Consider the following 23552-nt stretch of genomic DNA (forward strand, 5'->3'; position numbering starts at 1 on the left):
CAAGTCACCCAACTCCGTCAATATCCCACTCCAACCTCTCCAACCCCACCATACCATATATTACATCACATCTCAGCTTTACCCCACTCCACCCCACCCAACTCCGCCACATGCTATGATACCCCCGCCTGTCACTTTTATCCCATTCCACTCCAGCCAACCCCACCATTACCCCACTCCACCCCACCCCCCATAGTCTACCCTACTTCACGGGTCAATTTTATCCCACTCCACCCCACACCACCTCTCCATTATCCCATTCCACCCCACCCAACGCTGCCATTATCCCACTCTGCTCTACCCTACTCCACATTATCTCATCTACAATTACTTTATGCCACTTCTCACAACCCAATCCCATCATTTCCCCACTCCACCCCAACAAACCCTTTAATATTCTACCTTACTTCGCCTGTCGATATTATCCAACTCCAGGCCACCCAATCCCACCGATACCTCCCTCCACCAAACCCAAACTTCGCTATGACCCAATTTCACCACAGTCAACCCTAGCATGCTGAACACTACATAACCTTCCAGCTTGAGGCCACATCACGCCACCCAACCCAACCATTATCTTGATAAATTTCAAATAACGACTAACAACTTACTTGCAGTATTTTAATCTTACTAATACCAAGTTATACCAAGTTATTTCATTAATCGCAGCCCCTTGTCTAAGACTGCATCCATACCAAATGCTTGCCTGCACAGGTGGGAGTTCCGTATACTGTATCCCATAGAAGGTCTTGCCCACAACTTCATTTGTCAAGTGGAGCCACTTGAGTGTGTAACAGTGATGCAAACTCCCGCTTGCGCCAGCAAACATCAAAGGTTAATAAATAGTGTTTGTATTCTCATCGGAAAAAAAAAAAAAATCTGTCCAAAAGCAGCGTGAAATTGTTTTACACTAACAAGGTAGAAATTTTTAAAAAGCGTCCTTGGAGTACGTTAAGTGTCATAACAGTAAACACTGACTCTGATTAAGATTTTCTCTTTACTGCGCTATCAGCGAAAAACTCGCTGGAAAATGGCTTCACCCATCGTAAAATTCCTTCGATCCTTGAAAGTGGCACGGTGGTGGATCCAGGAGAGGTAGGCGTGTTAAAGGAGGGGGAAGGGGAGGCGAAAAGTGGGTAATCCGTGGAGTTCGCACCACCTCCCCCTCCACACACTTTTTTCTTTTTACTGTGCCATAGTTTTTTCTGTGAAGATCATCGAAAAAGAAAATTCATTATAATAATCTGTTCTTTGTTTCGCTTATACGATTTCAAGCATTGCACCATTCAGAATTGCAGCATTTTCAGCTCATAAAAGATACATTCCAATAACCTGAGTTTTACTGCAGTCTGCACGATCAGACTTGGTTACATTTCCACGCCTTTTCAGTCACCATCCGAAACTCAAGGAAGGTTATTATGAAAATTACAAATAAATATGAACATACTCGAACTGTGTGACAAGATCGACGTTCTTTCAGTAGTACGAAAATTTCAGTTAGAAGTGACTGATAAAAGGGGATTTGGATGTACTGTCATTCGGAGGAAAAAGAAAAGGAAGCCTTTGCTAAATTCCACTCTCCCCTAAGAAGACAACCTTTATATGCAGGTCCCTAATTAAACTACTGGGTGAATAAGGGCAAGAGGGAAACAAACTGCATCTAACATTCAAACCGGCGGTGAATTTCACTTTGGTTCTTCCAGTCGCAGGGTTGATGTATTTTACGGCCTGACAAAATTTCCATTTTTTTTTTTTTATGCTAGGAAGAAGGAACTAAAGACCAGGAGCCCGCAAACAGTTCCTTCCAAGAAAAAAAAAAAAAAAAAAACATTACAAAAGAGAGCCAAATTCAAGACCCTTTCATTTTGAGATGCCTGGACACACTGCGTTTGAAAGACTGGAGATCAGAGGAAGTAAGAAATACAGACAGAGGGAGACAGTTCCAGAGTTGACCTGTTGCATAAATGAAGGCCTGGGAGTATCGGTTAACTCTTGCATTAGAGAGTTGGACAGAAAAGGGATGAGAGTTTGTTGCTAGACGGGTGCTACGCACCCGTCAGAGTGGTGGAGGGATGCAAGCAGACAGTTCAGAGGAACAGTGACCATTGAAGTAGCGATAAGAAAGAGATAAAGAGGTAACAGTCCGGCGAAGAAACAGAGGTTGAAGGGAGCCAGTAAGAGGAGCAGAGTTAATGAGACGAAAAACCTTTGCCTCCACTCAGTTGAGAAGAGTTGTATAAGGAGAGCCTCCCCACACATGAGAATTGTACTCTACACAGGGGCGAATAAAACCCGTGTATAAAATCAACAACTGTGCAGAGGTAAAGAAGGTACGGAGTCGGGTTAGCATACGTAATCTCTTGGAAGCAGATTTTACAAGAGATGCCCTATGATCTTTCCAAGATAAGTCCCGAGTGAATGAAACCCCAAACATGTTTAAGGATGATGCAGGATTTAGCTGGATATTATTAAACATTAGAGGGTACTCCTGTGGAAGATTTTGTCGGGTTGATAGGTGTAAAAATTGAGTCTTTGATGCATTAAAAAAAAGATTATTTTTATCCCAGTCAGAGATACGAGCCGTCAGACATTAGGTGTGCCATAGCCTCATCCCTTGTTTGTTGAAGTAACTGCTGAGATGGGCGTTACGGGAACCGAATGGAAAGGTGAAGGGTGGAGTCATCAGCGTATGAGTGGATAGGGTTAGATGTACAGCTTAGATCATTGATGAATAAAAGGAAGAGAGTTGGTGATAGGACAGAGCCCTGAGGAACACCACTGTTGATAAATCTAGAAGAACGATGGCCTTCTACAGTGAATATTATAATGAACTCGAATGCCTTGATCGGTCTCCTAAAGCGGCTGGGGTTACAAAATACCCAACGATATTCCAGTTCGTTTGATTGTTAATGACTACAGTGTCTGGGGGAAGCAGTGGCAGAATCGGTAAAGAGGCGGCCTGCAGTCCTAATGGACCCAGGTTCGAATCCCGATTGAGGCAGGGAACAAGTTAAGGATTTGAATTTCTTAAAAAAGCAGACTTTTCTGATCTACCAGAGGACCCGCCGACATGTCATAAAAGTATCCCCGCTATTACCAGCACACCAGCCCTGTATGAGACAGCGCTACCATATATTCAATATGGATGGTGTGGTGTTAGCGCCGAAGTGATGACATGTGCAGATGTAGGAGGACTACTGGGCACCAAGGAGGACTACTGGGACTTGGAAATAGGCCCTGAAGCTTTGCCCAGAGTCGGACACGTAAAAAAAAAAAAATGTAAAATGTTGGTCGCAATTACCCCAGCAACCACCACCCCCACGCCCACGCTCTCTCTCTCTCTCTCTCTCTCTCTCTCTCTCTCTCTCTCTCTCTCTCTCTCACCTCCTTTCAACCGTGCTTTCAGTTTTAATAATCCATCCATCATCCAGTCCTTTTTTGCCTTAACAGGAGCGTAGGGATCCAGGACTAGGTTACTCAGTCTCCACTTTTATGGCAAGGATGACCAGCCTCACTCGCCCCTGATTGACATTATGTGAGCAATACCCCAATTTTCCTCTGCATGTAGACCTTCTCGGGCTCCATCCGGTTGATGTTCCTTAACCCACCAGACCACTTGGCGACATTTATCCACATGTCAACAACAAGCGTAGTAAATAACTTCCTGGATTGCTAGAAACCATGTAAAGGCGCGTCCACAAGTATTCTCGTACATGTGTTGACAACACATTCGACAACATGTTTGGATACATGTATGAAACATTGCAGCAGTATTTGGACACATGTATGCAAAAATGTTTCAGTGCAGATTCAAATTTAATGACAGCAGAGGTGATGCTATCAGTGTGTCCATACGAGGCAGCTGAGACTTCATCATGATGTTGCCTACATGATTTAGACGCTGTTGTTCCCAGCATGTTTGCAGCTTGTTCGTTGTTGTGTTGTTAATATGTTGTCAGCACATGTTCCACCACACGTGTAAAAGCGCCCTAACTTGTCACTCAGAGTAGAGTCATTTAAGGTTGTTCTACATTGAGTGAGTGGATGGTGAACACTCTCACCTACATCCACTTGTAATTATACGAATGTAAATCTTTTCCACCGTCAAGCCAGTCATTTCCTTTGACTGGAGAATATGACGGCCACCTCATTACACTCACGTCCAAAAATGTGATATCCTAACATTTTTTACTTTCTATTCTGACGTGTTTTTTGTTGCTGAAGCACTTATCTAGCTGAGGTTTCTGTTAACTGAGAAAAAATCGTATGGTGTTAGTCTTAATAAAATACCTAAATGCAGACAGTATTAATTCTCTCTTCATTCTAACTTGGCCTAAATTGCCATCTTTTCATTCTGAATGCTGAGTTGTAACAATACTGTACATTAACACCAGTTGAAAATGGGTAAATTCATAGCAGTAAAAAGCTTGAAACTGTAACTCTCTTACTGCTAAAAAATGTTACCCTTGAAATAAATTCGCAACGTGTCAGCCAGAGTGAAATATCTGAGTGTGTTCGTGGCAGACAAAAAGATTTAATGAGCATTTTCAGTCCCCAAAGCTGATTCCAACCGCGTAATGTTCGTGAAAGGAAGGAGGAGAAATGGAGTGGGGAGGATATGGAAGAGGGAGATGGAGGGGAAGAAGATGGAAGAGGGAGGAGGAAAGGGTGAACGAAGAGGTAAGGGGTAGGAGAGGAAGAAGGAGGCGGAAGGGTAATGGTGAGAGGAGACAGAGAAAGAAGAGGATGGCCAGGGAGGGAGGGAGAGGAGGAACAACGTAGATGGGAAATGGGCAGAGAGAGAGAGAGAGAGAGAGAGAGAGAGAGAGGAGTGTGAAGTGGAAGTTGGGGAGGAAGGGGTAAGAGGAGGAACGCGGAGACAGGTAAGGAAAGGATGAGAAAGAAAGGGATTAAGGAGGAGGAGGAGGAAGGAGATGGTGAAGGACAGGAGAATGAAAAGGAGTGGGAAAAGGGAAAGGAAAAGAGTGTAGGAAAAGGTACGGGGAGGAGCGAAAGACAAAGGAGAAAAGAGGAGAACGAAGAGAAAGAACAGGTGTGAGGATGAGGGAAGAGGGAGGGGAGATAAGAGAAACCAGAGGGGGGAGGAGGAGAAAGAAGAGGAGGTGGAAGAGATGAGAAGTGTGAAGGGGGTAAAGGGGTATGAGGAGGTGGAAGACATGAGAAGTGTGGAGGGGGTAAAGGGGTATGAGGAGGTGGAAGACATGAGTAGTGTGGAGGGGGTAAAGGGGTATGAGGAGGTGGAAGACATGAGAAGTGTGGAGGGGGTAAAGGGGTATGAGGTGAGGTAGGCTAGAAAAATATCGCCCTGAGTAAATTGGGTCGATTTAATCTGCCTTTTTAGTCTGTCCAAAGTTAATCAAACATTTTTCTCTTGGCAGCTTAATGATGTGTGTTTGGTGTGTGTTTCGGTGGCCACGGGGATAATTATTGCCATTAAGGAGACTCAGTGGGAAATTTAGAGATGCTCGGAATTTGGCCTGGTTGGATAGTAAAAGTTTCAATATGATGTTTCTCTCTCTCTCTCTCTCTCTCTCTCTCTCTCTCTCTCTCTCTCACACACACACACACACACACACACACACACACACACACACACACACACACACACACACACACACACACACACACACACACACACACACATCAACCATACCTGGTACGCTCATCTCTTCCTCCCGACGGCGCAAACCCTTCACCCTCAAGAGGCGTCCCACTGGCAAATTTCTTCCAGCAACGGCTTTCTTCAGAAAGAATAGGTTAGGTCGGCAGCAAAGATACAAGTTTAGTTGTTGTTGTTGTACCAGGCTCATCTGCTCGTGGCCTGGTGGACTGCAGGCTGAAATTGCCGTTTTCCTGCAGGGCACCATCCTCCTCCCGGAGATGAGGGAGGGAGTTGAGAGCCGTTTGTTTTAACTGGGAGCTACGTGTGTTATGCAGGTACCATCGCATGAAGGCGTGCCTATCTATTACCAGCAATATATTAACAATGGAAATTTGGCAAGAGGAGCAGGAACTATCGACCCAACGCTTGCATAGTCTCCTTTAAGAACAAGCAGCTCGTCACCATCATCATCATCATCACCACCATAAACCAAAGACAATCGACTGTCTCCTTCAGCTTTTTCCATCATCATCATCATCATCATTAATCACTGATATTATTTATTTTTTCAAATTTTTCCACTTCTTTTCTACCTTTTCCTCTCACTTCATCTCTGTATTGTCAACGTGGCATTTAATACAGTTAGGTTGGTTATCTGTCTGCTGTTTGTCTGACTAAAGATGTAACCTGTCCACATCTAAGTCTGCATTATAACTGTCGTATCTTATATTTTTCTTCTATTTCCTTTATTTATTTCCTTCAGTCAAATAGTATTTCTTTTTATATTTCTCCTTGTGTTAACCAACACATCCTAATTCATTCCATTCCTCTGGAGCACTCCTAGGTTTACATTCTAAGGATTTGTTGGCTTCCAGGCTTTTGATCCATAAGTTAGAAACGGAGGACATAGTGACTGTATGGTTTTATTTTTTCTTCCTATTCCCTGTTATTGTTCTTCTGTTTATATTGATGTCTTATTTTATTTTATTTATTTATTTTTTTGGTAGAGGGAAATCCCAACCCATCACACAAGAAGAGGTGTGCATGTACCCAGCCATCTTGCTAATTATGTATTCAGAATGTGGAAGCTGTCCCGGGGGGTTGTCGTGGTGGCGCCAAGACCTGCTTTATGTGGCTGGAGACAAAGTACGACGGAGATTTAGGTCAGAAAATGTCTCAGGTGGTGTGTTGTTTCTTCTGCATAAAGGAAATTACTACTTTTGTGATGGTGATAACGTGGAAGCACAGTAATTGCCATATTTTAGACACATATGAGGATGATAAGTTATTTCTGGCAGTCTATGTACTGTACATATGGTGTATGTGGACTAACGACTGTCGTCTCTAATAACGCTAGTGCCATATGGTGTAGGTGGGTATTTGCTGGCATATTATATATCGGATATTTCATCTAATTACGTGAAATAAGAGGCATAATTAACAGAAGTGTAAACTAAAGTAGGTGAAAAAATTTATTACACGTTACAACCAAGAACAGGTATGAACCATTATTCACCAAATTTCACCACTTCAGTACGATGACGTTCTGTTCATTTCATCCACATTACTACCGGACGAAATTATAATTTATTGAAGCTGTATATAACTCATCCAGGTCGGAAAACCTCTCAGAAAGCCTCTGCTGACCAGAAGCTAATCGAATCGTATGGGGATAGCAACACGTCAGAAAAGGCGTTACCATAAAGAAGGGGTTTTAATTTTAAAAAATCATAATAAAATAAAGAGAGAAGGGAAATTTATTGTGCACTTACTTATAAAATCATGTGCTGAACGTACACATTTTTTATTTATTTGTTAATTTAATTATTGCTTCATTAGTTCATCTCACTCTGTGTGTGTGTGTGTGTGTGTGTGTGTGTGTGTGTGTGTGTGTGTGTGTGTGTGTGTGTGTGTGTGTGTGTGTGTGTGTGTGTGTGTGTGTGTGTGTGTGTGTGTGTGTGTGTGTGTGTGTGTGTGTGTGTGTGTGTGTGTGTGTGTTGACTGCAACTTAGTACAGAGTTAATTTAGCTAAACAGCGAGACCCTCATAGTAAGGGATTAAAATTCTTGGTGTAGAGGGGGATCAGTTTTTCATCTTCATTGTTTCGAAAAATTGTGTCATATCGTGGTAACCCCTCTCTAACATTGTCAACGTCCACTTCTTCACTTCGATAATATATTTTTCATTATATTTTGTCTGCCTTCAGGCGATTTTATTCACTATTACTACTGACGAATTGATTAAAGCAATATTATCACCCCCCCACCCCAGTTCGAATCACCTGCCCGAAATCGACCTAAATCGTCTGGAAGTAACATAAAAAAAAAAAAATGAAAGTTTTATCACAGGAAGTATACCTGGTCAACCGCCTGAAAAGGAATCCCACTTCATTAGTTTGGATCCTCACAAGTTTTGGAAATTACAGCTGCCACTGTGTCTATAAGAAGTACTAAATTTAGTTTCTATTTGCATCACCCTTTTCTCCTCCCCCCCCTCTCTCTCTCTCTCTCTCTCTCTTTCTCTCTCTCTCTTAACTAAACACACAAATAATTACAGTAGCTACATCGCCACTTGGTAATCCCTTGTCCGTGTTCACCCAGTCATACCATTAGGGACCTGGAAATAACATCAGCATTGCGGGAAGCTGTGACTTGGCCATAAATTACTGATGGCTTTGATGACCCTCGTGCAGTCGATAGGCATTAGTCTTAGGCCCGTATTCTCGTCGGCTTAGGAAGCTCCTTTGCACCTCTTCCTCACCGACTGATTTTTGGATCCGGCTGATTAATAATATTTTACATCTTACTTATGCAGAATATGGCGATATTGTAATGCTTTAAGCAACAAAAAAGAGAATAATAAAGTGTAATAAACAAAACAAATCGTTGAGGAAGAGGTTTTAGGAAGCCTCTTTAAGTGAAGAGAATACTGGCCTAAGCCTTCTTGTTCTTCACCTATAGTTCGTTTACCGTAACATGGCCCAGATTTTTGTCCTGTTGCAGCTTATATCACGTAGCTCAGTGGCATAAAAAGACAATACTTTGGTTCTACGTCCCTTCCGTAGCACTTCTTCATGACTAGTATCGCATTCTTCTGTTAATCTCTTGATACAGCTCAGTATTCAAAATGGAGAGATGGCAATTTTAGGCCAAGTTCAAGAGAATATAGTAATCTACGTTTTAACTTATAATTCTTTAAAGCTGTTACTAGTGAACAATGCCGCTAAACTTTCTACGCCTGGTTTCTTTGCAGTTGCTGTTGCCAAGGAGAATACGGAAAATGAAGAAAAGTCAAGCACGAGTAGTCTGGAAGACACAAAGAGTGCATCCTCCAGTGAGAATCTATTGCCTGGTGGAAAGGATAGAACAACACCGACCTTCAGTGTCACAATATCTTCAGCTACAGATCCACCAGCAGACACCAAAGCTCCAGCAGCACCAATCAGTACCACGTCATCAACCCCATCAGCAGACAAAAGACAACATTAGAAAATACCACAACTACATCAAGATGTACCACTTCATCTCCAGTAGAGAATTCCACAATTGCATCACCACCAGGATATACAATTGCACCAGGAAATACCACAACTACCACACTCCCAGGCACACCAACCAACGTTACAACCAAACCACAGACCGAGCCAACCACAATCACAGCTTTTCTCCAAATGATTTCAACCTTCACTGATGAGACTGGGTGCACCACGAACCACGCAGTTACAGTCATATCTCTGAAATTTAAAAACACAAACCTCGTGAACGTAGAATATCTCAGATGCACAAAGGTCACACAAGGTTCCTTCACGAGTTTCATAAATGACTTGGAGCAAGTTGAAGTGTCTGCAGATGGGAACGATCAAAATGTCTGTCCTAAAAACTGGGTGCTTGTGACCTTCATCGGCCAAGATAAAAGTGGTGGTGTGGATGAATGGTGGAATAACCCCTTGTCCTTCTATGGCATATGTCGTTCCCTTCTCGCTGATTACTATGCTGTGGACAAGGAATGCACTGTTGTCTACATCTCTCACGACAAATGGCCCTGGGAACAAGATGATAACGTACACACTGATGAATGGGACAACTGGTTCGCCTGTCCTGTTGGTTATGTGGTGGTTGGAGTACATCGCGTGAAGCAAAATGATAGAAGGATCTTTGAATCAATGACCTGTTGCCCCTTGGTGCAGGTACAGCAAGCAGAATAAGATGATGATGACGAGAACAATGATTCAACAGGGCATCAGTGGGGACAAATGATTGTAAGGTTAATGAAGTGAATACTTAATGTCCTTTAATGCAGCTCAAATTATCATTACATGAGAGTACGATAAGTAGGATGGCCAAATAGATTCACCAACACGTGATTAAAGGAAGGCAGTTTCAAGGCCTTTGAAGTAGTAATGTTTTGTCTTGTGATATAGGTCTAGTCACCAACACGCAAGATCATATTTTCATAGGCATCTTTTCCTAAATGGTCTGCTTTGCATATGACGCCTTAATACACTTTTCATTGTTACTTTGACATTCCTAACACTGACATATTGTCATTCGCATAATTACCTTCAAGAGAAATAGCGAAATGATAATAATACTAATAATAAAAATGATAATAATAATGACAATAATAACAATAATAATAATAATAATAATAATAATAATAATTATTATTATTATTAACGGACCAGACAGACGTGCCACAAAGTATCCACAGAGGACAAAGTTACTATCGTTAGAATATAACAAACCAAAATAATAGACAGAGCAGAGATGCACAAAACACTCCTTATGACCAGCTTTCTGTATAATCAATTTGTTTTCATCTGAGGGAACTGGACCACTCTTACAACTTCAATAAGTCGTGTTGCGTGATATTCAATAAACATTAGTTATGAGGCAGAAAAGACTCTCGCTGGTTACTACCCATATTTATTGTCGTATCTGACTACACCTGACCATGAAGTAGGGCGAAAAGAAGTTCAGGATCTCTGTGAGGTGAAAACGAACCGATTACAGTACCCGCTATCAATAAATGAAGGACAAGGCAGGGAGGTTATTGAGTTTTTCATGTCTTTTTTTTTCGCCCCCAACACAAACAACAAACGAGAGGCAATAGACCATAAAGGTGGTTGCGACTCCAGGGCTACGTATGAGGTTTACGAAATAACTTGGGACTGTAATACTAATATAACTAAACATTAAAAACGTATGAAGAACAAGTAATAGAGGAAGTTTATGAACTCCACTTCTCTTGTCTCTCCTAAGAAAATACTGATGAAATAGACCGCAAGTTCGTAAAATCATTGTCTCTGTAATGTTTTCTTGGTAGTGCAGTTTGTTCAGTTGTGTTGGACTTATTTATTTTTTTTTTCTGAACAACAATCTTGTAGGAAGTCTTGTGTGTTGATGTTGAAACCTTGAGAGTAAAAGTCATCTGTTCCATATTCTATACCCCATAAAATTTGCAAATTCAACATATGTTCATATATTAAATGTCTTGCAATGACTTCGAGAATCACCTCATGAAATTAGTGCATCAAGTTCCAAGCCACACTCTATCAATCTTTGTTAAATTTGTATGGATTGGCTGTCTTCATCATGAACCACATACAGTACAGTTGTTTAATCCCACGTTACCTAGCCGTTTTATGTCTACACGTTTCAGACAGTCATTAAAGGAATTGGGAAATGAGCTGTGCACCTCTACAGCGCACCATATCCAAGTTCAGCAAACCCCTGAGAAATTTCAACTTTCTCTTATTTCTGTGTTTAGAATGTATAGGTTACTAGGGATTTCACACAGTTCAATAAAGCAGCCTGGCGGAGTTATGGCCCATCCTAGAATAAGAAGCCCTGTATAAGAACTTTGTGCCCTTAATTGCGGGAATATTCAGTAAAATATGTGGTTATATCCCAAGATTTGAGATTGATAATTATGTGTACAGTGGGCAGTCCTGGAGGCAAACGTATTTCACTCGTTAAATATTTCCCGTGATATTCTTTTTTCCATGTCTGATATGATGCTTGTGATACATGATATATGTTGCGTGGAGGGCAGGAGCAATTGACTTGGATGTAGATTTCTGAATAGTAGTTGAGCTGGGGATATTCTGTTTCTGGGTTAGCTTAGCTGCGGAAGGTTAGGCTAGGCTGATGAAGATAGACGGGGAGGATATGAGTCAGAATTGGATCTGGCAGTAAAACCAAACAAAACCAAAACGGCAGATCAGTCCAGGATGGCCTAGGCGATGGAGCGGAGCTGTTTGGCGAAGATTGGTCAAACACAGCGACCCCACAAAGTGGAAGAAGATGGACGATAAAGAAAATTACATTAAATTAAGTTAGGTTAGGTAAGGTTTTATTAAGTCAGGTTAGGTCCGAGCCAACCGGTATTCTCAGTCTGTAATATATGTAACTGGTCAGCTCTGAAACCGTCTCCCTGACCTTGACTTTGCTTTTGCTAATGACGTCTAATCTTTCAGATGTGATGTGTTCACGCATCCCAAAATGATAAGATCTTGATCATGAATCTTTTTGTTTCAATTTCCCTGGAATTTTAAAGCTTTCTTGGCTCTCAGCCTTTGGTTTTTCCATCCAGAGAAAAAATAAAGGTCATGGCAGTGGTGATTTGAATTTGTACAATGGCCATAGTCACTGCCTTCCACATGGTCCCACGGTTGTATAAAATACCTCAGTAATACAATGATAACACATCTGCGTGTGATGTCAGCTCTCTGTTAATTTTCCACTGTTGGATTAGTACACCTAGGGAACGAGCTTTCTAGCCTCTGCATAGAGCAGGGTGAATCAATATTTGTGGTTCAAAGGCCGGTCTTCACACACCTAACATGGCCGGGCAGCCGCTTTATTAACGTTTAACCTGTGTTTTATGGATTCTGAAGGGCAACAGAACCACAGAAAGGGGAACGTCACGTTCCGTCATAGGAGAAGTAACCTGCCCACACCCACTTCTTCAGGCTCAGGTATATTGAAGGTTTGAAAGGTTTCTAGAGTTGAGAGTGAGAAGTGGTGGTGAAATTTATGTTGTAGTGGCTGATTTTGTGAGTGTGAGAGTCTGCATATGTTACTGATGAACTTCGGCAGAGTGTGGAACTGTGAGAACCCATGAAAGGACATACTACTTTACCTTCTTGAATGTCTGACTGTGGGTGGGATTGATTTCAGGTCAGGAGGGTTGTTAGACCCACACGCTACCGACTCCTGCATCCATAAACAGATAATACCAGTAATATAATAATAATAATAATAATAATAATAATAATAATAATAATAACAATAATGATAATAATAATAACAATAATAATAATAATAATAATAATAATAATAATAATAATAATAAATAACAATAAAAATTATCATTATTATTATTATTATTATTATTTTTTATTACTATTATTATTATTATTATTATTATGATGATGATGATGATGATGATGATTATTATTATTGTTGTTATTATTATCATAAAAATAAGCTGTAGCAGTAGAGTAGTGTCAGCAGTAGTAGTAGTAGTAGTAGTAGTAGTACCAACATGCAGATTACCTACAAGAAGTATTTTCCTTGCACTTTCTATCTCTCTGACCATCTCAACTGCCAGAGAATGACGGACAGGTTGCTTGGTGGAAGGGGACATGTGCATCCAGCAATGTGGGCGAGTGACTGGTAATTTAGCCACTCCGACTCTCTGGCTGCCAATCAATTCTGCGGGTTTTGGAGGAGGCGGCCGGAAATGAGTCCATGAACGTGATATGCGAACGTATGTAACAGAGAGGGCAATGAACTCATCCTGCTTGGGGCCGACCAGCCAAGGAGAGCATCCCAGAAATGTTATGGGTAAGTCGGAGGGAAGGATGGATAGAGTTCTTTTACTCTAACTCTGCCTGGAATTTCGTCCCTTTGCAATTTATTTCCAGCACCTCAGTGGCGGAAAAAGACAGTGCTACGGCTATACATCATTTTCATAGTACTTCGTGACTAGCACCATATTCTAAAGCTAATTTCTTCTTCCAGCTCAGCATGCTAGATGGAAAGAATACAATTTTATGCCAAATTACAGTGAAAAGTGCATAGTAGTACTAGTAGTAGTTGTAGTAGTGGTAGTGATAGTAGTAGATGTTGTTATTGTTGTAACAATCGCAACCCCAGGCTCATCTGAAAGTGAACCCAGTGGACTGCAGGCTTAAATTACCGTTCTCCTCCAGTTCATCCTCCTCCTTTCGGTGAATAAGGAAGTAGCAGAGAAGGGCAATAAAACCACACTTGCTGACAAAGAATATATTACCAAACAGTATCGGTGGACACTGCCTCCATCATCAGAGGTTAAGACAGAGTGGAGGCATGACCGCTGAAGATGGTGGAAGTGTCCTCCGGAAATGTCTGGTAATAATTATAGTCTTTGTCTGCAAGTGTTTATTATTTGTCATCACTGACGATCACGTCAGGCCATTCTCCAGCCATAGGAAGAGGAAGGTTTGTGTAACCACAGGCAGATGAGCTGCCTGGTTTTATCGATGCCACGGCATAAAACTATGAGAGGGTATGAGACTGAGGTAACTGGAGGGAAAAGCTAGGGGAACCGAAAACGAGGTGGAGACAAAATTGAAAGACTGACTAGGAGGGGCTAGGAGGATGAGGCGACTGGAAGGAAAAGATGAGAGAGATCGATAACTAGTTGGAAACAAGAATGAGAAATTATCTAGAAAAGGGTAGGAGAGTGAGCTGAAAGGGAGGGAATGGAGAGGGAGCCCGAGAGAGACAGAGAGGTGAAGACAGAGTACAAGAGGCTCGTGATGGGTCGTGGCACGAGACATCGTTAACGGAGGCAGTTTTTTTTTTTGAAGATAGAGAAATAGAGACAGATAGACAGACATAAGTAGATAGCTTGGCAAATAGATAGACAGCTAGATAGATAGATAGACATATAGATATATAGGGAGACAGATAAATATAAGCTAACGTGATAGTGATAGTTAAAATTAACTCATTCGAACAATCACGGACTTCTGAGGAAGAAAGAGAGGGGGGTTGGGAGGGAGGACGGGAGGGAGAGAGCTAGAAGACGCTTGAGCTATGAGAGGAGGAGGAATATACTAAGGGAGAAGAAAAGGAAGGATGACCCAAAATAATGCTGTCAAATCACTTTTCTTTATTTTTTTCACATCATTCTTAACTTTCCTCTTCCATTATATCCCCACTGGCGCTATGGATGCACAATTTTATTCAGGTTCTAACCAGACGATTTTCTTCAGCTGAGAGACTATCTATCCCACAGACGGTTAACAGCTTTATCAATTAACCCTTTCACTGCTATGGGTTAGGCGCTTAAGAAAGACGCCTTCACGTGGTGGCACCAACATTGCGGGGTGGCTCCGCTGCCTGGTTATATAAATATCCCTCACTTTCCACCCAATTTCCCAAAAGGAGGATGGTGGACTGTAGAAGGGTAAATTCAGTCTGCAGTCCACCGGCTTCACGTTTCAGGTGAACCCGGGGAAGCAACAACAACAACAGCAGCTACTAGTACTACTACAATTACTACCGATCCCTTGCTACTGCTACTCCTATTACTACTGCTGGCTACTATCACTACCGTACTGCAATTGCTGTGAACACACCCAAATGTTTTTATTTAGGCTAGCACCAGAAAAAATTTGCTTACCTGAAGGAAATGCAAGCTGTCGAACTGTAAACATAAAAGAGAGAGAGAGAGAGAGAGAGAGAGAGAGAGAGAGAGAGAGAGAGAGAGAGAGAGAGAATCGCTTAGTCTTTTTTTTATATGGATCCTTTATTTATGTGCCTGACTGGGTATAGGCGCAGCATCCTGTTCCCTAATGCCCAGCAGCCCTTCGTACTATACACCTTTACATGTCAGCACTTTGGCGCTAACACCCACCGTCAATGTCGAATACATATTAGGACCGTCTCATACAGGACTGGTGTATTGGTATTAGAGGAGGTGTTTCTACGACATGTCTTGGACTCGTATTCTCGCCGGGTAAGGAGGCTCCCTAGCACTCTTCCTTAGCGATTTATTTTTGGATGTGGCTGATTTATATCCTTTTGTACGTTATTTAGGCAGAATAGGACAGTAAAGTGTAACAAGCAAAATAAATCTCTCAGGAAAGTCTATTAGGGAGCATCTTTAACCGACGAGAATACGGGCCATGAAGTCTTAAGCCTCGTACACACCAAGATACAAAGTCGTGCAACATTGTCTCTGGACTGTCTCGCATCTGTCTCACAAAAATCTAAATTTGTCTCGCAACAGTCGAGATACATAGTCGCTCGACTGTCTCTAGACTTTGTATCTCGGTGTGTACAAGGCTTTAAGGTAGCTCAGTAAAGTCTGTTTAAAAAATAATCAAGTTCTTAACCTGTTCCCTGACCTAGCCGGGAATCAACTCGCGCTCATTAGAACAGCAGGTCAACTCTTTCCCGACTTGAAGCACATAAAGATATTATCACTCTTATCATAGTAGTCCATAAGGCAGAATTCCTCTACTCGTTTTGTCACTTTCCCTCTTGCCTCGTCTTCCTCCTTCCCAAGTTGATCTCCTCTTCCCTCTCCTTCCGTACCGCCACCATCATTAATTTCACGGCTTATCAACCTTTCCCACCAACTTACTTAAGCCTCTCTCTCTCTCTCTCTCTCTCTCTCTCTCTTTCCACTCTCCCCTACTTCCTTCCACCTTCCCTCTTCTTTTTCCCCTATCTCCATCCCCTTCCCCGAACTCCCTCTTCCTCCCTTCGCAACCTTGTTTCATCCCTCTTCCCCTCTCTTCATCCTTTTCCGTCTGGCTTCCTCCTCCCCCTTCTCTCCTCTTGTTATCCTAATATTTCCTCTTTTCTCCACATCTCACTACTCCTCTTACTTCCCCTCCATCAACCCTCTCTCCTCTGCCTCTCTCTGCTTCATTCTCCCATCCTTTCATCTTCTCCTTGCCTCTCACTTTGATTCTTTTATCCTTGTTTCCTTTCATATGCTTCTGTTTGATATCCGTTTTGCTTTGGTCCCTACACAAGGCTTTCAATCACTTCAATATGCACACGACCAATTTCTACCTTCACACACACACACACACACACACACACACACACACACACACACACACACACACACACACACACACACACACACACACACACACACACACCTCACCATTATTCCGCATATTTCTCACATTTCACACTGACATCCTACACACACCCACGCACTCTGCCCTACACACTCTTTTTAATGTAACCCCCTCACACTCCTCCTCCTCATATCCTAAATTATCTCACACACCCACATACTATCCTGAACTTCGCCTCCATACATCGCCTTCCACTTCTTCCCCACACACTCAAGCTCCCCATATTATGCTCCCACATACTCCCTTCGTACACCCCAGCCCTCAGACACACAACTCCCATGCATCCCACCCCCACACACGTCAGTTCCTCACAGTCTACCCTTACATACTGACCCCTTCCACACACACACACACACACACACACACACACACACACACACACACACACACACACACACACACACACACACACACTCCCGAATCATCCACTCCCAAATTCCACATTCCAACTTCCATTCACTTCACATCACACACCCCACTCTCATCCTGCCCGCTCCCACACACTCCATCCTCTCACACTGCCCACTCCAACACACTCTTCATCCTCCCACACTGCCCACTCGCACACATTCCATCCTCTTACACTGCCCACTCCCACACACTCCATCCTCTCATACTTCCCATTCCCACACACTCCATCCTCTCACACTGCCCATTCCCACACACTACATCCTCTCCCACCCCACACTTCTCTTTCCCCACACACTCAACCCTTACACACCTCAAATCCACAAACCCCACCGCCACAAACCCAAGCCCTACACACCCCATTCTCACACACACTCAGTCCCACACATCCCAGCCCCACACACCGCATCTCAGAAGTCCCAGCCCCACACACCCCAACCCAGACACCCTACCCCACATACCCCAGCCCCAACACACCCCACCTCACACACTCCATCCCCCACACACCCCACCCCCACACCCAGCGCCACGCACTCCTCTTTCTCATGCAGTATAAAATATTGGTTATTGATGAAGGTAGATAAAAGGCAGGAATACAATTGAACTCCGAAACAATGCAATTAAAATGTTAATTGGCTTCGTTAATTGGTGATCACAACCGGAAGCATCTTAGGAGCAATTAGGGCACGCGATCTGAACAACATACAGTATTTATATATATATATTTTTATATACAGTATGTTATATATATATATATGTATATATATATATATATATATATATATATATAGATAGAGAGAGAGAGAGAGAGAGAGAGAGAGAGAGATTAATATGAAGAGTGTGTAAATAATTATGAGAGTCATGGCAGTAAGATGAAGGGGGGGGGGGAAGTAGAGACAGAACAAAGAAAGGAAAATTTGGAAGAGTTGTTATTCTTGCTTAACCCCGTTCTGTCTTCCTAAGCAGACTCGTCTACCACAGATACAATAAATAGCTGCTTCTGAGAGGCCGTCCTAGAGGTACAGTACAGTACACACATCGTGTAGGGATCCGGCACCTCTTGTGGTAGACAGCGCCTCACCTGAGTCGAACTAGGGTCTTTTCTAACAGCGAGGTGCAAGGAAATGTAAGGAGGTTCGATCTTGCCCTATGACATTGACCTTTGACAGTTCTCAAAATCGACTCAATTCGTTCTTGCCCTGAACCCTACTATCAAGCTTTGTCTAAACTGAATAAAAAAGCTTTAACTTTATCTTGCTAGGTCAGACTTTGACCAAGGCCTTTGATATTGACCTTTGACCTGTTGTTCTCAAAAACAATAGGCCAGTCACTTGATTGGCCTTCAACCCTTCCACCAAGCTTGGTGAAATAAATATTTAATTTTCACACACACACACACACACACACACACACACACACACACACACACACACACACACACACACACACACACGTCGATGAAAGCACAACACCTACTCTCGCTCTGCGAGCGTAGAGTGAGTATATATATGAGTATCGCATCAACACAAAAAATTCATATACGATACAAAATAAATTTCTTATTTTTTTCGCTGGCACGTTGGTGAAAAGATGTGGTTCTAAGAGGAGAGGATCTTTTGATGTGTTCTTTGCTCTCTGATGCTCCTCCGTCCCTTTCAGTTGGAACACTTATGCTTTCTAAGTTCTTTCTTGTTTATTTTTCATGTTTTTAAGAGCCATATTCTCCCTCCTGTCCATCCATCCCCGTTCCTTCTTCACCCGCTGTCTGTCTGTCCGTCAGTCTTTCTGTTTGTCTGCCTGTCTTTCTTTCTTTCCTTCTGTCCTGTCTCTCTGTGTGTGTCTTTCTGCCATTCTTTCTGTCTTTATGTCTGTCTTTCCTTCTTTCTTTCTGTTTGACTTTCTGTCAGTCTTTATGTTTCTGTCTGTCACTCTTTATCTTCCTGTCTCTGTCACTATTTGTCTGTCTGTCAGTCTTCCTGTCTGTTTGTTTTTCTGTTTTTGTCTTTTCGTCTGTTTATCATTCTGTCTGTCAGTCATCCTGTCTGTTTGTTTTTCTGTTTTTCTCTTTCTGTTTTTGTCTTTTCGTCTGTTTATCTTTCTGTCTGCCCGTCTGCTGGGCTTTTTGTCTGTCCGTCGTCGAGTCTCTCCGCCTGTCTGTCAGTTTGTATGACTGTCCCTCCGTCTGTACGTTTGGCTGTCTGTTTTTCCGTCCGTCCGTCCCTCTCTCTCTCTCTCTCTCTCTCTCTCTCTCTCTCTCTCTCTCTCTCTCTCTCTCTCCAAACATCTTTTCACTCCTGTATGGCTACCTCTATTTTTGTATGTCTTCCATCATTACCATCATTCCAACCCTCTCTTCAACTAATACAGGGTGGTTCGTAAATAGCTCTTCATTAACAACTCGCCTGATTGTATCTTGTGTTGTGGGGACGGCTCAGTCTGTTGGTGTGGGCGTGGGAGAGGCAGTGGGAGTAGGAAATGAATAAATAATGCTGAGAATATATTGATAACACTGACTTAGCCGTCCCCGCAACACGTGAGAAATCCCCCAGCAGAGTGGAAGAATAGCGTTATATATGCAACACTGTGCAATGGCGTGGGGGAGTTGCAACACAGCAGCAGGAGGGTACAAATGCTGGAGCAGTACTGAACAGAGTGTACAGAGGAATGAGCCTCACATCCATCCACTCGTCATTCAAGTCTTTGGATTCCTCGGCCCCATCTCATAGGAAACAACCCACAACATTACGCCTCATGATATTCGTTGAATTTTACAGAGAGAGAGAGAGAGAGAGAGAGAGAGAGAGAGAGAGAGAGAGAGAGAGAGAGGGAGAATGAATTAACAAAGGAGTACTGATGGAGAGACAGGGGGAGGGGTGGATAGACTCAGTTAATTTGAATGCTCATAATTCGCCATCAGAGAGTCAATGCTGCCAATACAGAGCAGAGGAGTGGGGAGAGGGGGGCAGGGGGAGGCGGAGGGGAATAGGAAAGGGAGTGGTATGGAGGAGGGAAGGGCATGTGAGGGAAGGGAGGGGTAGGGGAGTGGCGCTGGGGAGGGTGAGGAGAGAAGGGGAGATATATTAGATGAAGGGTAGGGCAGAGTGGAGGGGAGCAGCAAAAGGGGGAAGGGTGGAGGATAGGAGAGGATGGGAAGAGAGATGGGAGGAAAGGGAAGTGCATTGGTGGAGGGGTGAGTTAGGAGAGGCTCTACGGTCTGGATATATCATTGCCACCGCGTGAAGGCGTCCCTGTCCTGCACCCGTGCTACATGAGAGGTACAGTAATATGTGAATCAGGGAGTCAGATATTCTCCACACTGATGCCAACCTGCCTTTTTTTGACCCAACACACCTTCATTCAGGAGCCAAATCTGCTGCTTCAGTGGTCAGAATTGCCAGCTCGCTCATGGAAGAACGCCAAGTCATTTATCGAGCCGGTAAGACTTTTGGGCCAATTTGTTTTCTCTCCTGTTCCCCTCTCCGCCCAGCTGTACAGTTAGGGACCTGGACATAACATCGATGGTTGTGTGCTGTATCGCCGGTGAATATCAGAGCAGAGGAGTGGGAGAGCCTGAATGACCCTCGTGCTGTCGATAGGCATTAATCTGAGGTGCGTTGTTGTTGTTATTGTTGTTGTTGTTGTTGTTGTTGTTCTTCTTCTTCTTCTTCTTCTTCTTCTTCTTCTCCTCCTCCTCCTCCCCCTCTTCTTCTTCTTCTTCTTCTTCTTCTCCTCCTCCTCCTCCTCCTTTTCCTCTTCTAACCCTTTCACAACGTTCACTACCACCTCATCCTTCCTCTCACCACTTTCACGCTGTTTAACATAATACAGAATTTTAACATAGAAAAAAATATTAGAACAAACAAATAATCCTAAATTTATTCGCAAGTCACAATTCAGGACTAACTTTTACAATTATATATGTCATATATTATCGTTTCCTCCACGGCTGATGTCTGGTTTATGAATTTAATAAGCTGAATTCCGTGTGTGTGTGTGTGTGTGTGTGTGTGTGTGTGTGTGTGTGTGTGTGTGAGAGAGAGAGAGAGAGAGAGAGAGGTTAAAAAATAATACCTATCTATCTATCTATCTATATCTATCTATCTATCTGTCTGTCTATCTATCTATATCTATCTATCTATCTATCTATCTATCTATATATATATATATATATATATATATATATATATATATATAATACACAGTATATCCACACACGATATATCTTCAAAAACATTTACTAACGGTGCAAAAGAATTTCGAATTTTTGTCACTGGTAAATTCGTGAAAAAAGGTGGTTCTAAGAGGAGAGATTCTTTTGATGTGTTGTTTGCTCTCTGATGCTCCTTCCTTTTCACTTTGGACCTAATGCTTTCTGGGTTATTTTAGTTTTATTTCTCATGTTATTAAGAGCCTTATTCTCCCTCCTGCCCTTCCCTTCCCCTTCCCTCCCCCCCTCGCCCACTATCTGTCTGTATGTCTGTCTGTCTGTCTCTGTCCGTCTCTGCCTCTCTCTCTCTCTCTCTCTCTCTCTCTCTCTCTCTCTCTGAACATCTTTTTACCTCTTCAGCAAGGTGACTTCTTTATTTTTTTTTTAAGTTCATTCTCTCTATCCTAGGACGATTTTATTCAGCTGTGGAGGGGCTTTTCGCAGTAGATGCATCAGTAAAGTTTCAATTAATCTCTTCACCGCCAGGGGGTTTCCGAATCTGAAGAAAATCCTCTGATGTTAGCTAGGGAATAAATGGACCACCAAGGCTATGCTCCTTTCATTTGATCTTGGCCCAGGTTTTCGTGTTCCTTGGAGTTTATTTCACATAGCTCAGAGGCAGAAAAAGATATAATGCTGAGGCTTGTTTGTGACTACTATGCTATTTTAGCGTTATTATACTGTTACCACCCAGCATTCAAGATGGAAACGTGGCTATTTTAGACCAAGTTAGAGTAAAGGCTGTACGTCCTTTTCACAGAACTTCTTTGTGACCAACATCATACTTTCTTTTATTTTAATCAGTCCACCTCCAGAGGATTTGATTCAACGTAGGACGAACCTCGTCCCGGGAAAAAGTTATTGAAGGCTGTATCTAGCCGCTGCACTTGAGAAAAGAGCAATAAAGGCTGTATCTAACCCCTGAACATGGGAAAAGGTCAGTGAAGGCTGTATCTATCCCCTGCACTTAGGAACAGGGTAATGAAGGCTATATCTAACCCCTACACTTAGGATAAGAGTAATGAAGGCTGTATATAAGCCCTGCGCTTGGGAAAAGGGTAATGAAGGCTGTATATAAGTCCTGCTCTTGGGAAAAAGGGTAAGGAAGACCGTATCTAAACCCTGCAGTTGGAAAAGTCTCATCCTAAGCTGAATTCAATAGTGAGGCAGCAGCAGGAATAAGATAACATCGGAGGGAAGGGGTTAGCATTCTCTCCTTGCTCTCCGGCTCACCAGCCCCTGCCTTTCCATCAAACAGCATAAAAGTAACGCTAAAAACACAAATACGCTAAAAGCCCTTCCCGCAGCCGTCCATTATATGTGGAAAGCGATGCAAATATTTAAGCGAAAATCTCTCTGATTGCGTGTGGCCAGATTCCTGGTTTTGTTATTCACGCAGCATTCACTTTATAGAGCTCCGAGAAATAGAGCTTTTATCATTCAGTTTTCATTTTGCATCGTCCTTGTTTCATACTCGTGCAATGGAGCCAAGAATTTCAAAGATATAAATTCTTTCCATCAGGTGACATACTATTTGTTTTATTCTTGCTACCTACAGTCGATTTTGTGAAATATTATAGAAACGAGAGCGGGTGCTATTTTGTCCGACGTGTGTGTGTGTGTGTGTGTGTGTGTGTGTGTGTGTGTGTGTGTGTGTGTGTGTGTGTGTGTGTGCTTACTGCATTGATTTCTCCCGTTTTTATTGTTACATTTTTGGCTGAAGAGTTTGATCTTCCTGAAAGCAATTTCTCGTTTGCTATCCTTGTCATATTCTGGTAGTGGTGTGGTATTCTTTGACAGCAGCTCTTTAGTATGGCCTTCCTGGCCTACGGCAGTTTTCCTTTTATGTTTCTTAGATTGTTAAGCCCATCATCCCGAGTACGTGTGATTCAAATTAGTTTATTGCCAAAGATGATGATGATTAGCTTAAGACTGTTGGAACTTTTAGGGTTTGATATATTGTGGATATCATTACCCTTGTACAGTCACCACCAAAAGTTCTGTCGCCTTGTCTTTCTCCATGTAAACAGAAATTCATTAAAACCGCAACAATCTACGTTAAGTGGCCTTTATCCATAACTTAATTAATTCATCAATGTCGGTTCCAACGGAAGTATCTTATTAATTTGCCGAGTACCTGGAGACAGAAACAGGACTGCTGA

The sequence above is a fragment of the Coenobita brevimanus genome, chromosome 39 (genome assembly GCF_032717465.1).
Source record: "Coenobita brevimanus isolate Jiangsu-jjx chromosome 39, ASM3271746v2, whole genome shotgun sequence".
Taxonomy (NCBI): domain Eukaryota; kingdom Metazoa; phylum Arthropoda; class Malacostraca; order Decapoda; family Coenobitidae; genus Coenobita; species Coenobita brevimanus.